Genomic DNA, 13,917 nt, shown 5'->3' with positions numbered 1-13,917 from the left:
AAGATTTTTTGGTTCTCATTATTCTCACTGACGGCAATAATACTGTTTAAGCAGTGCTCATCATGTTCACTGTTCCAGTCTGAGATATTTGATTGGTACTCCATCCATTTCCTGAACATTTATTCTATACACCACTGGTCCATGTGTAGCATCTACAAAGTGTGCCATATCCATTCCCTTGGCTACTCCAACAGCACCTCCAAACCCAACTGCAGGTTTCTTTCCAGAATGTCCACTGCCATGGCTTGAAAATACAATGGAGTCCAGTTAACTGCGTCTTCAGTTAATCAGGGCAGCCAGTTATTTGGACAACTCTTCAGGAACAGGATAGCCAGGATTCCTTTCATTTATTTGGGACACTATGTCACTTAATTGGGGCTGGAGACTATTGCTGAACATTTTCTAACTAGCATCAGTCACGTGCACGTCTTGACACTGTGATTAGAGTGAGCAGTCCTCAAACGGCATCACTTGCCAGCTTATGGTCAAAAAGCAGCTATTTTTGTCACTTATAGTTAGTGATTAATAAGCAGTAAGACAACTCAGAACCGTTTTACTCACTGCAGTTTCATGCATTTGGGGTTGGATGTGCCAGAAATAGCCGGAAGTGAAAATGAAATGATTTCACTGCTTCAATAAGTTAGGATCTATGAAGAATTTGAAGGTATCAACAATCGCCTTGAATGTTACAATGAAAATGAAGATTTGGAGGATGCAATCATCAAAAGCACTGTTTGAAGGCAGTACACTATCTGGAAAAGGTGGCTGCATCAATTTTGTTTATTTACAGTCAATCAAAACAACACATCAGGGTACACTGAATGAATTTCTCCATCGATAACGATTAAGAACGAATACACATTTTTATAGTACAGTAGTAGTTTTGGTAGAATTATAATTTATTATGTATTTCATTTAAATGAATAATTTGTTACTTAGTTAAATCATAGTTCATCTTTTTATACCTTTTAAACTATTTCCATGAAAATTTTGCTAATTGGGGCAACAGCTACACTCCTCGCCAGTGATGTCAAGACCCCCAAACAAATGATCAAATAAATGCTGTGCTGGATGATCAGCTTTTTATCAGTGTAAACTTTTACCATCAATCTTCTGTTTCACACTAGACTCATTCATTTGACTCAGGCTTAATTTTAAAGTTCCTGACGTTGCCATTGCCATTTTTCTTATATAGAGCATTAATGCACATGCTATGCAGACATTTCTGAATGCCTTCTCTATTGAAGTTCTGTTTTGCTAAAATGATAAATCTTATGTATGTAATAATGTAAGATGGATTTCCTCATCTGCTGAAGCCCATAGGAATTCAGTCCAGTAAGGTGCCAACATTGCAATGTCAGTGTAGATTCTTCAATGCATCGATGTAAACACGGAACAGCTCGCCTGATCTTTACTTTCTGGTTCCAGGTTTGTGGCTCTTTACCATTTCCAAAGATGGCAGACTGCTCCTAGTCTCCAGTGTGGTAACATGCAGCATGTGTGGTTAAACACAGCAGAACAGGAGTTGCCAATCTATTTCATCCCATGGATGCCCCCCACCATTAACCATGGGGTCCATGGACTCCAAGTTTCCCTGCTCTAGAAAGTGTGTTTTCTTTATTTGAGGTTCTAATCAGACTATGCATCGCAATAAAAGAAGTGATCAAGCATGTCATGTGGTGGCATAACACTTTTTATTTCTATATACTATGTACCAAATCAGTCAGGTCAATCAATGATGAAGAAAATTTATATGCAGATTTTCAGAAAATAGTTCTGAATTTGAGTGCATTATCCTTCCATGAGCATTCAAAGAGGCACATAAAGCAAAAGAGGACATGGCACTTTAGTCAGTGAGTGTTATACTTCATCTACTGGTCCACATTCATTGATTTTAGTGATTTCTGATTCAGGATTATCAAAGTTAATGAACAACTCTACTTACCTCCAGCCAACTTCTGGAAACTGGTGATAGACAGACATGTATTACATAGCAATCCCCACGGTAGTTGCGGTTCAACTTACGGTTTCTGGTCACTCTTATTTTTGTTGCTATTTTGGGCAATTTTGATCAGGGTGGGCTGCAGATAAGGAACATCGCAGTGCTAGATTGATAGAACAGAGATGAACTGAATATGGCAGGACTCTTTTTGATTTCATGTTTATATTCTGATTGAGATTTTGCTCTCTTTTTGCCATTTGCATGATTTTGGGGTTTTTTTTGCATGGTGGGGAAGGGAGTTGATGTTTTTTCTTTGAACGGGTTTCACGGTTTTCATTGTTTTGTGGCTGTCTGTGGGGAAGATGAATCTCAGGGTTGTATACTGCACACGTACTTTAATAATAAATGTGCTTTGAATTGAATTTTTGAATTTGAATTGAAATGTGATCTTACATCATTCACAAGTCATGTTTGAGATGCAGAATAAAATTCACACTCATGGAATTTAAGTCAGAATCAGATTCAGGTTTAATATCACTAGAATATATCATGAAATTTGTTGTTATGCAGCAACAGTACATTGTAATACATAATAATCATTACTATTGTAAATTTCAGTAAAAAAAATATATAAAGTTAAATTAAATAAGTAGTGCAAAAAGAGAAAAAAGTAGTCAGGTAGTGTTCATGTGTTCAATGTCCATTCAGAAGTCTGATGGCAAAGGGGAAGAAGTTGTAAATACAACGTTTGTAGATAACACTTTTTTTTCAACTCACATTTCTTGACACATGCACAGATGGCATGGCTTTGTGTTAAGGAAAATGGCAATATGGCCATCCACTATGGACACAGTCCTCCTGTAATACAGGAATAGCCTGTTAATCAATATCATGCTATATACTTGGGTATCATGATTAAATAACTAAAGTTCTGATGTTTGAAGAGCAGAGTTAGTACAATTGTCAAGAAGCTATACACTTATATATGTATATAGACCATAAGACATTGGAGCAGAATTAGGTCATTTTGCCCATTGAGTCTGTTTCGCCATTCAATCATGGCTGATCCTTTTGTCCCCTCCTCAGCCCCACTCCCTGCTCTTCTCCTCATAACCTTTGATGTCATGTCCAATCAAAAACTGATCAACATCTGCCTTAAATACACTGAACAACCTGGCCTCCATAACTTCCTGTGGTAATAAATTCCACAAATTTACCACTCTCAGGCTAAAGAAATTTCTCCACATCTCTGTTTTAAATGCACGGCCTTCTATACTGAGGCTGCGCCCTTAGGTCCTTGACTTCCCCACCATGGGAAATATCCTTTCCACATCTACTCTGTCTAGGCCTTTCAACAATCAAAATATATATACATACACACACTCTACATAGAGGTAACAATGAGCTGTTAATCAGAATTATTCTGCTTGACCTTGGATAGCAGGGTAGAGTTATGTCTCTGCCAAAGGAGGTGTAAGGAACTCCTTCCCTCTGCTAGCCTGTAGGTCACCCTTGGGCAAGATGTAGCACCTGGTTAGACCCCCCGCCCTCACTGATCAGGGTCACGTGAAGCCATGGGAGCACATGGTGGACGGTCGTATAAGCAGCTGGTGCATATCACAAGTGCTGGTTGTGCGACTGCTGACACCAAGCAGGGGGCAATCTCTGAAGAGTATTGATAATAGCTGTGGTCACTCATCTTGTAAGGCCACTGCCCAGAAGAGGGCAATGGCAAACCACTTCTGTAGAAAAAATTGCCAACAACATGTCATACAATATGGCGTATAATGACGATGATCTGCTTGGGTTAGAAGACTCATTTCAGAAACTACACTCAATCTGTCACATATTAGGAAGGCTATCAGGGCTGGTACTCCACAAAGTGCAAGAACTAAATGGTTTCATCCAAATCTTGTTATCTTGTGAAAATGACATTAAAGGTGACAAGTATTGGAAGAAAGCAATAAATCGAAGTCAAATGATCGAGAAATATGTGAAGAAAACTCAGAATGTGAAGGGACTGAAGCTAAAAGGTAAATGTGGATTTTTAAGAGTGAATAATTCTTTACATGGCTGACAATGTACTGTAGCAAAATACAAGAGGCATGAAATGCAATCAAATCTTCCAAAAATGTATGGGTTTAAGTGAGAACCTCTACATGATCTGTATTGTCTCAAATTCCTATATAACACAGCACTAATTATTTGATAGGTAACTAAATGCTGAAACATTTATGTTTGGTCTGAAAATAAAACTGCTGACCTTCAAAAGAAGATTGCCTATAATGATACTATCTGGAAATCCAATATCAAATTTATGTTCAATTCATTTCAAGTTTAATTTTCATTCAACCATACATGAATACAGCCAAATGAAACAGTGTAACTCTGGGATAAAGGTGCAAAACACACTACCAACAGTCACACACAGCACAAAGCACACACAAGGTAGCAAGCACAAATGGTATCACAATAATGCATAAAAGAAACCAAAGCCCGTCCCATCAATCTACAGTTGACCACAATAGAACCTGTCTCCCACTGAGCGAACACCGAAAGTAAATCGAGGCATTTCTGATTCCCGACCATTAATTTACTACATCAATTAAAAAAGATGTGCATAGACAAAAATTTTGCTATTGTTCGTTTTCAATATCGTTTCATATTCATAGAGGGATTATGTACCCAATTCAAAACTTTTTTTCTTTAAAGACCACGCATAAATTTTCTGCGTCGCTAATAGAAATGACCCTTAGAGTATGCACACTGTGAGAGCATGAATGATGTTTCACTTTGTATTTGAATCTTTTTAAATATAGCTTCAAGTATGGTGTTGCTAAGCAGCATGAATATAGCAAGGCATCGCCATTGAAGCATGTCAACCCAGCAAAGGAGGCTACCTTCTCCATTTAGTTTTCTTACAGGCTCAGATTACAATAAAGGCTCATTTCTTTACAGATACATCTTACACTGACAAGCAAACCTCCAGGTAGTTCTGCCACAGAAATATGTCTCTACAAGAGCCTAATTAAAAGTAGTTTCATCATTCTCGTTTATTGACAGAGATAACGCTGAGAGAGTAAGCAATTACCAAGATAATTTTAACATCCTGGTATTAGCATTGCTTAAGTAAATATACAGCACAGTGCAGAAATCTTAGGCACACATATATAGCTAAGGTGCCTAAGACTTTTGCACAGTATTGTATTAGTCATGGTGGAGCTGAGAGCAAGTTTGTAAATCTGGTGGGAGCAAAGGATGTTGGGAATAGTGCAGGAGGAGTGTGGGACAAGTGGCAGTGAAGGAGTGTTCAGAGCAGGGGGTGGTGCGGGTGCAGAGACACCCAGCCCTGAGACACCACACATGGTCATCTGATTCCAAGCAACTGGTTTATTGATCATTCCAGAATGACTCTCTGGTGTTTCCCACATACTTCCCTCTCCTTTCTTCTTTATCCAACCATGGTTCCCCTCTCCCTGTCCCTTTCCCACTCTCAATCTACAATAGAGACCCATATCAGAATCAGGTTTATCATCACTCACATATGTCATGAAATTTGTTTTTTTTTGTGGCAGCCAGCAGTACAGTGCAATACATAACATTACTCCTGTACTGTGTGAAAGTCTTATGCACCCTAGCTATACGTATGTGTAATTCACCACTATCTAATTGAGGTAAGTAAGTGATGTCCCCTACAGATGCTCTATGTGGTAACATTGCATGTCGTTTAATAACTCAGGACCTGGGATTCCTATGATTTAATTCAAGTCCAGAGATGTCTTGAGTGATTGGATCATCCCTTGGGATTGTCCAACCATGCTGAGAATGGTTTTCATGGGCCAGTAAGGAAAACGCCTTTTATATTCTGGGTCACAATGTTCACTGGTAAGGAAAAAGGTAACAAGCATGAGTGACAGTTACTTTATTGCAATGATATAACTGTGTATGTACCCAATGATGGCCTCCACAGGTAACTGAGTATTTAAGTCGGAGGTTGATAGATTCTTGATTAGTCAGGGCATGGAGGGATATGAGGAGAAGACAGAAGATTGGGGCTTAGAGGGAAATGGATCAGTCATGATGAAATTGCAGAGCAGATTCAATGGGCCAAATAGCCAATTCCTGCCCCTATATCTTATGTAGCATCAGCTAAGGGGAATCTATCTGTTGGGATTAAATTAGTAAGACCAGCAGCGAATGGGAAGTTGTAGAATTCAAACTCAGTTCCAGTGATTTGAGCAAAGAAATCCCTGACCATCTATCAGAATCGTAAGCAAGTGGTGCATTGTTGGAGATGATATGTTTTGGATTAAATATAAAATAAAAGATGTACCTACCATCCTATTCAATACAAAGAACTATATTCATCATACGCAGAACAACATTTCAAAAACTTCTGAATTCCTGTTTCTTTTCACATTGCTATTGACCTAATTTTCAGTGTGTATATTGGGCACCATACTGTACTTCCTATTTTACAAACATGAGATATACAGATGTTGCCTCAGCTGCTGAGTTTCTCCAGCAGTTTGTGTGCGTTGCTTTCCTACTTTGCAACTGTTCTTTACCTTAAAATTGTGTTTGATGTGCTCTGTAACTTTTTGGGAAGTTCTGAAGTTGTGGAACATCTTTTAGAAATGTAACCCTTAATTTTCCGATGTTACTATTTGAGATTAGGGTGGTGGGGTGGAGCTTTGTCTCTACCAAAGGAGGTGTAAGATACTCCTTCCTTCCACTAGTCTGCAGGTCACCCTTAAGCAAGGTGTAGCACAAAGTGTAGATCAGAGTTATATGAAGCCATAGGAGCAGGTGGTGGATGGTCATATGAGCGGCTGGTGCCTATCACAAGTCCTGGTTATGTGATCACTCACACTAGGCAGACAATCTCTGAACAGTATTGATAATGGCTGGTGTCACCCATCTTGTAAAGACACTGCCCAGAAGAAGACAATGCCAAACCACTTCTGTTGAAAAATTTGACAAGAACAACCAAAGATCATGATTGCCCACGTCATATAACATGGCACATGACAAACAAACAAACCAGTTGAAAAGTATTGTATGCTTAAAAGTATTCCAGAAAAGAAAATTGATGTGATACATATTTTCTTGAAGTACTGTTTGATTTTCCTCAGCATGTTATTTTCAAGAATATTTCTAGGCTTTACAGAGTGCCATATTTAAACAAGGTACCAACATTGGTCTTATAAATATTTTGTAGACAGAATTTTTTGTGCACATTTTCAGATGACTGGTTAAGAAATTGAACTGATTCTACAACCTATAGGCTCACTTTGAAGGACTCTTTACAACTCATGTTCACGGTTTTATTTTTATTTGCACAGGTTATTTCCTTTTACACATCGGAGTTTGTCAGTATTTGTCTGTTTATGTAAGGTTTTTTTTCATAAAATGTCATTGATTTTTTCCTGTAAATTCCTGGAAGAAAATGAAGACAGTGATATATATACACTTTGATAATAAAGTGACTTTGAACTTTGAATACAAATGCCCAGAACTATCTGTTCATTAGTCCGTGACCAAATCTTCGCTCTTTCATCAAATATCATACAGCCTCATTTACAACCAAATGAATGCGAATCTAAACTGTCTGGGATGTATATAAAGCACAACAGAGCAGAAAATGTTTGGGAGTTTAACAATGTTTAGGCAAGGAGCTAATTGAGTGAGTCTTCCAGCCGCCAGCTCTGCTGTGCTAGCTCAGGGTCACCTCAGCAGGAACAAGGCCCTGCTCCATGTGGGACACTTCATCTTCCTTAACAAATGTATTGCTAATATTATTAGTTGATATATGGCACCAATCTAGCAGTTGGTTTGCCACTATCAAAGCTGCAATATGCTTTGACCACCAACAAACAAAACCATTTCACTTCCCACAGCTATTGTTGCAGATATCATGCATTCCTATCTATAACACCACATATATGAAATATATAATCTGATTCTGTTACACTATTAGAGAGTCTGTCTGATATATTAAAGTGCTGGGTTATGGACTGTAGTTTTTGATGGACTCTAGATCAAAACCTCTTTGGGGGCTTTTACTATTGCTTGCATGGTGGGGGGCTAAGGATGATGTTTTGCAGCTGCTTGTGTATGGGGGCTTTGGGGTTCTGATGTTTCTGTCATTCATTCCTTGGGTGTTTTTAATGTTTTATGGATGTCTGTGAGGAGTAAGAGTTTCAGGTTGTGTACTGTTTACTTTCTCTGATTTTTTTTATTTATATTTTTATTGAGATAGTGTGGAATAGGCCCTACTGGCCCTTTGAGCCTCTCCACTCAGCAATCCACCAATTTAATCCTAGCCAAATCATGGGACAATTTACAATGACCAATCAACCTCCCAAATAGTACGTCTTTGGACTGTGGGAGGAACCAGATCACTTGGAAATAACCCACGCAGTCATGGGGTGAACATGCAAACACCTTAAGAATTATTAAACAACTTGAACCTATTAATGTGAACAGCCACTCCAGTTAACAGAGATGCAACCATATCCTTTTTGTTGAAAATGGTCACATAACCCTGGAGTTTAATGAATATAACAATTCAGGCAGAAATTGCACAGCGGCACAACGCATGGGTTGTCCAGAATGCTTTGTCACAGAGAGCAGATTCATGCTAATGATTTCCTCATGATCATTTGTCAATCAAAAAGAGGTGCCAGTGGAGACAAAGAACAAGAAGTTAATAAATGACAAGCTAATTGTAGCCACAAAGGTTATTCAGTTGTCCTTTACTTGAATCTGCATGATTGTTCTGTGGGAATTCTTCCTCACATCCTCACATGAAAATTATATTACCTCCGTAGGGTAGAAACAAAGATGCTCTGGGTGACATTGGGAATTCAATAGTGAAGCAACCACACCTTAGCTGTGGCATTATATAAATGTACATTAACATAGTGAAGTTATGTTGCAAGGTAAAATTAAACCTCAATCAATTTGAAATCCAAAGATCTTGAATTAAGCTAATATGGAAGGATGAGTATTTTCACGTCTATATTTAAAGTGGCTCTTTTAGTCAATACTCCATAACAGGTCATTTATTTATTGATATTGACTTGATAGTAAAATCACAATAATAGCATTGCTAATCAAGGCAGTGATGAGAAAAGAATAGATCTTTAAAAGGGTGACAAGAGAATCATCAGATGTAAGACAATCTGATCTGTACACTTTATTCTTCTGCAGAAAATGCTTACAAAATAATGTTAAAACAAGGCATAGGACAGAAAGTCACTGTTCCTCAGTATTTTAAATGTCTTGACAGATAGTCTACACAATTACATTATTGCTTTCCAGACATCAACAGTAAAGAATTCTAACATTAAAGGCCTTTGTGAAGATGATACAAAAAGTGTTTAAAAGGTAGGAACATTAGCTTAAGAAATTCAGGAATCTGTAGCCGAAGATTGTGTATAATGAAACTGTAGTGTTAAGCATCTGTTTTCACTCGGACAAAGTATTGAATGGATAAAATAAATATTCATTCTCTGTCTTGTTACATACCAGCAGCAGTAGACTACAAATGGAGTCTGGTTTCAATGTTAAAAACCACTATCTTTATTAGTATCTAGTCAAAATATAGAATATCAAATGAAATAAAAATAAGTCAACAGTGTTATGCATATATATGTGTGTGCGGCTCCCAAACAGTCAAGCTTAGGAACAATTATTTAAGTCTTAAGATTCAGACAGCAAAGTAGAAAGGTTCAGAAATCCACAGAATAAATGATGGGAGAGAGTTGTAAATCCATGTTAAAATGTAGAGAGAAGGCAATTACGAAGAATTCCACAGATTCCATGCTGGGTAAACAAAATAACAGTCACCGAAGATCTTATCCGTCGAGTTGTTCCGAAATCCACTTAGAAATATCACAAAGTGACAGTCACTTTATCGCAAGTGGTTACCACAGCACACCCGAGTCCAGGTAAGGGTTAACCAAAGTGGTTGCCACAGAATACTTCAACAGAATCCACATATGGATCATACAAAGTGACAGTCACACATCCAATGCACGGTGTGCCATTGATCAACCCAATCTTTTGGGCATGGGAAAGTAACAGACTTTACCCATTTACAAGAAGTGCTGGAGGCACTGACGGTCCAAAATCTCCTCTCTCTCTCTCCCTCTCTCCTTTCTTACTCAAAGTCACAGCAGTCCGTCGCAGCCTGTTATCCTGACATCCCAGTCCTGTCTCATCCAAACATCTCTTAAAGTGACAGTCCACAGTGAAGAAAACCTGTGGTCACGTAACAGTCTCTTTGAATAAGGAGCCTTCAGTACTTCTTCTGACACCACTAATTCTTACAAGGTTAATATTATTTTATTGAACTATCCGCTCTGCTATTCTCAGCTGTTATTGACTCCATGCTGCATACTGTACCGTTCAATAATAGTGAAATCCCTTTAAAGTATTCGTGAGCAGTTATAATTACAGTCTGGACTTTTCTATAAAGTTGGTGCACAAAACTCATCCAAAATCTTATTAAAACACTCATGCCCTATGAATAATTCAATGTGAATCTAACTTCAGGGAAGCTACACCTAACATACTGCTGTGAATATTTTTTTTTCAATTTTTTTTTTCATCAACACCTATGTGATTCGGTGCAGTGTGACTTTCCATGATAAATCCCAGGAATTTCTACACCTTATGGCATCTGTTCCAATTTAATGCCTAACCACATCGTTTTGGGTGAAACAAAATTCTAGAGGCAGCAATTCCATTTTTTAAAGTGGGTTGATTGATATGTCAGGTGTTCTACCCATTCCATTAATTGATAATATTTGTAAATAATATTAATCTTGAGTTAGAAGATACTGCTGATCATGTCAGCTAATACAATGCTTAACTTGTTCATATCACTTGTTTCAGTTCTCTGTGATATTAACAGGGGCTCTAAACAAATATTTATTTATTGAGATGCAGCACAGAATAGGCCTTGCCACCAGCAACCCCCAACTCAACCCTAGCTTAATCACGGGACAATTTACAATGAGCAATTGATCTACCAACCAGTACAGATTTAGAGTGCCGGCACACCCGTAAGAAACCTATGCAGTCACAGAGAGAATGTGCAAACTCCTTAGAGGCAGTAGTGGGAATTGAACCCCGGTTGCCTGTACTGTGAAGTGTTGTGCTGACCACTACACTACCAATAACATGCTTATTGTGGTGAACTACATATACCTGTCTGGACACGCCCCCTGCTGACTGCTCCTGTGGCTCCTCACACAGACCCCGGTATAAAGGCGATTGAGGCCTGAGCCCGGCCTCAGTGTCCAGGATGTAGTATGGTGGTCAACTACTGCTTGTACTTTCTTCCAGTCAATAAAAGCCGATATCTCGACTTCACGTCTCAGAGAGAGTTATTGATGGTGCATCAATTTTATTGACTGGAAGAAAGAACAAGCATGGAAAGCGTTTTACGTCTGGAAAGATTGGATTTGGACCCCCCAAGACCCTGAAGCAGCTCTTGCCTTTGAACTCTGGCTTGCATGCTTCCAATCATACTTGGAGGAGGTTAGTGCAACTGACCCCGCTGTTATGCACCGAATTCTCTTCTCAAGGGTCACCCCGAAAGTTTACTCACTTATCAGAAGCCTGCCGACCTACGAAGGGGCACTGGATGCCCTCAAAAGACAGTACCTACGGCCGGTGAACACCGTCTATGCAAGACATTGCTTAGCTACGCGATGACAGCGGCCTGGAGAGTCAAGCGCTGAGTTTCTCCGAGCCCTACAGACACTTGTGCAGACTTGCGATTGCAAAACACTCACAGCGGAACAGCACGCGGAGCTGCTAGTAAGAGACGTCTTTGTTACAGGAATCAGGTCAGTGTACATGCGCCAGTGGCTGCTGGAAAATGCTGATCTTACCTTACGCTCGGCGATCGAGACGGCCGACACGCTGGAGGCTGCTCTGCACAACGCTGACGCTGTACAGCCGCAAGATCCCCTGCCGGTTCCGTGGACACCTCAGACCCCCGCCGCCGCTGGTTCCCGCAAGCGAATTTGCCAACGCCGCTGCCAGTCGCGATTCCACGAACTCCCCGAACCCGACCACAGCTGCTGCCAGTCGCAAGCCCGCGCAGTGTTACTTCTGCGGACTCGAAAAGCACCCCCGAAAACGCTGACCGGCCCGAGAAGTGACCTGCTCCAGCTGCGGGAAGACGGGCCATTTCGCCAAGGTCTGTAAGTCTAAACCACGAGCGGGATCGGGCAGCGCTGTGTGTGAGGCATGGGGGCCGCCATCTTGCCTGCCCACCTCGTGCGAGGCATGGGGGCCGCAATCTTGCATGCCCGGATGGGGGCGGCCATCTTTGTCGGTGCCAACATGCCCCGCCCCCTACCCACCGGTGCTTACCGGGCACCAAGACGGCAGTTCAACTCTGGCCACCGTAACCCTCGACCAAAGCGCCCCACACCAGCTTGCAAGGTCAATGATGGCCATCCTGGTGGAGGGGCACAGGACCAGCTGCCTGTTTGACATGGGCAGCACTGAGAGTTTTATTGACCCGGACACAGTGCAACGCTGCGGACTCGTGACACGGCCGGTAAGCCAGAGGGTCACCTTGGCTTCTGGGTTGTATTCCACAGACATCCGGGTGGGTTGTGTAGCGACATTGGTGGTGCAGGGCACAGAATATCAGAACTTTGCGCAACTGGTCATGCCTCAACTGTGCGCGCCTGTGCTATTGGAGGCTCGACTTCCAGAGCGACCTCGAAAGTGTGACTATGGCATATGACAGGCCCCTCCCACCACTCACTGTCAGGAATCCTCAGTTTTGTGGGACTTCGTCATATACCCCGCTACTGACCACACACACACACACCGACCCACACATCCCACCCAGCACCATGCCGGCAGCTGCGCTACTGACACCACTTGCAGCCTCTCCACCCTCAAGATCCCTCCCCCACCGCTGTTCGCCAACCTGACCCCCGACTGTAAACCTGTGGCAACTAAAAGCAGGAGGTACAGAGTGGGGGACAGGGCCTTCATTAAGTCAGAGGTGCAGTGGCTGCTCAGTGAGGGGATCATTGAGCCAAACACAAGCCCTTGGAGGGCCCAGGTGGTTGTTGTTCAGACCGGGCAGAAAAATAGGATGGTCGTGGACTATAGTCAGACCATCAAAAGGTTCACACAGCTTGACGCGTACCCCCTACCCCGCATCGCGGATATGGTCAACCAGATAGCTCAGTACAAGGTGTACTCGACAATAGATCTGAAATCCGCTTATCACCAGCTCCCCATCCACCCGGAGGACCGCCCCTACACTGCCTTCGAGGCGGGCAGCAGGCTCTATAACTTCCTGCGCGTCCCCTTCGGTGTCACAAATGGTGTCTCGGTCTTCCAGAGGGAAATGGACCGGATGGTGGACCAGTGCCAACTGAAGGCCACATTTCCCTATCTGGATAATATCACCATCTGTGGTCATGACTGGCCGGATCACAACGCCAACCTCCAATGATTTTTCCAAGTGGCCAAAGCCCTGAACCTTACTTATAACAGGGACAAGTGTGTGTTCGGAACCACCCGACTCGCTATCCTTGGGTATGTCGTGGAAAACGGGGTCATTGGCCCTGATCCCGACCGTATGCGCCCCCTGTTAGAACTCCCTCTTCCCACCACTCTCAAAGCCCTCAGACGGTGCCTGGGCTTCTTTTCCTATTACGCCCAATGGGTCCCCCATTACGCAGACAAGGCCCGCCCCCTGGTCAAGTCTACCACATTTCCCCGCGCGGCCTTCAGCTGCATTAAAGGGGACATTGCCAAAGCAACGATGCATGCAGTGGACGAGACCATTCCCTTCCAAGTGGAGAGTGACGCCTCCGACTTCGCACTGGCTGCTACCCTCAATCAGGCAGGCAGTAGCATTCTTTTCTCGTACCCTTCAAGGCTCTGTAATTCGGCACTCCGCGGTGGAGAAAGAAGCCCAGGCC

At 41.8% G+C, this 13,917-nt stretch overlaps 1 protein-coding gene across 1 annotated transcript in view; it reads right to left on the bottom strand.

Annotated features, from left to right (window-relative positions):
• tafa5a (TAFA chemokine like family member 5a) overlaps positions 1–13,917 on the bottom strand; it is a 778,752-nt gene that overhangs the window by 604,899 nt on the left and 159,936 nt on the right. The gene's annotated exons all lie outside the window — the stretch shown is intronic.

This window comes from Hemitrygon akajei, chromosome 14, assembly GCF_048418815.1.
Source record: "Hemitrygon akajei chromosome 14, sHemAka1.3, whole genome shotgun sequence".
Classification (NCBI taxonomy): domain Eukaryota; kingdom Metazoa; phylum Chordata; class Chondrichthyes; order Myliobatiformes; family Dasyatidae; genus Hemitrygon; species Hemitrygon akajei.
This window is presented reverse-complemented; position numbering and strand designations above follow the sequence as displayed.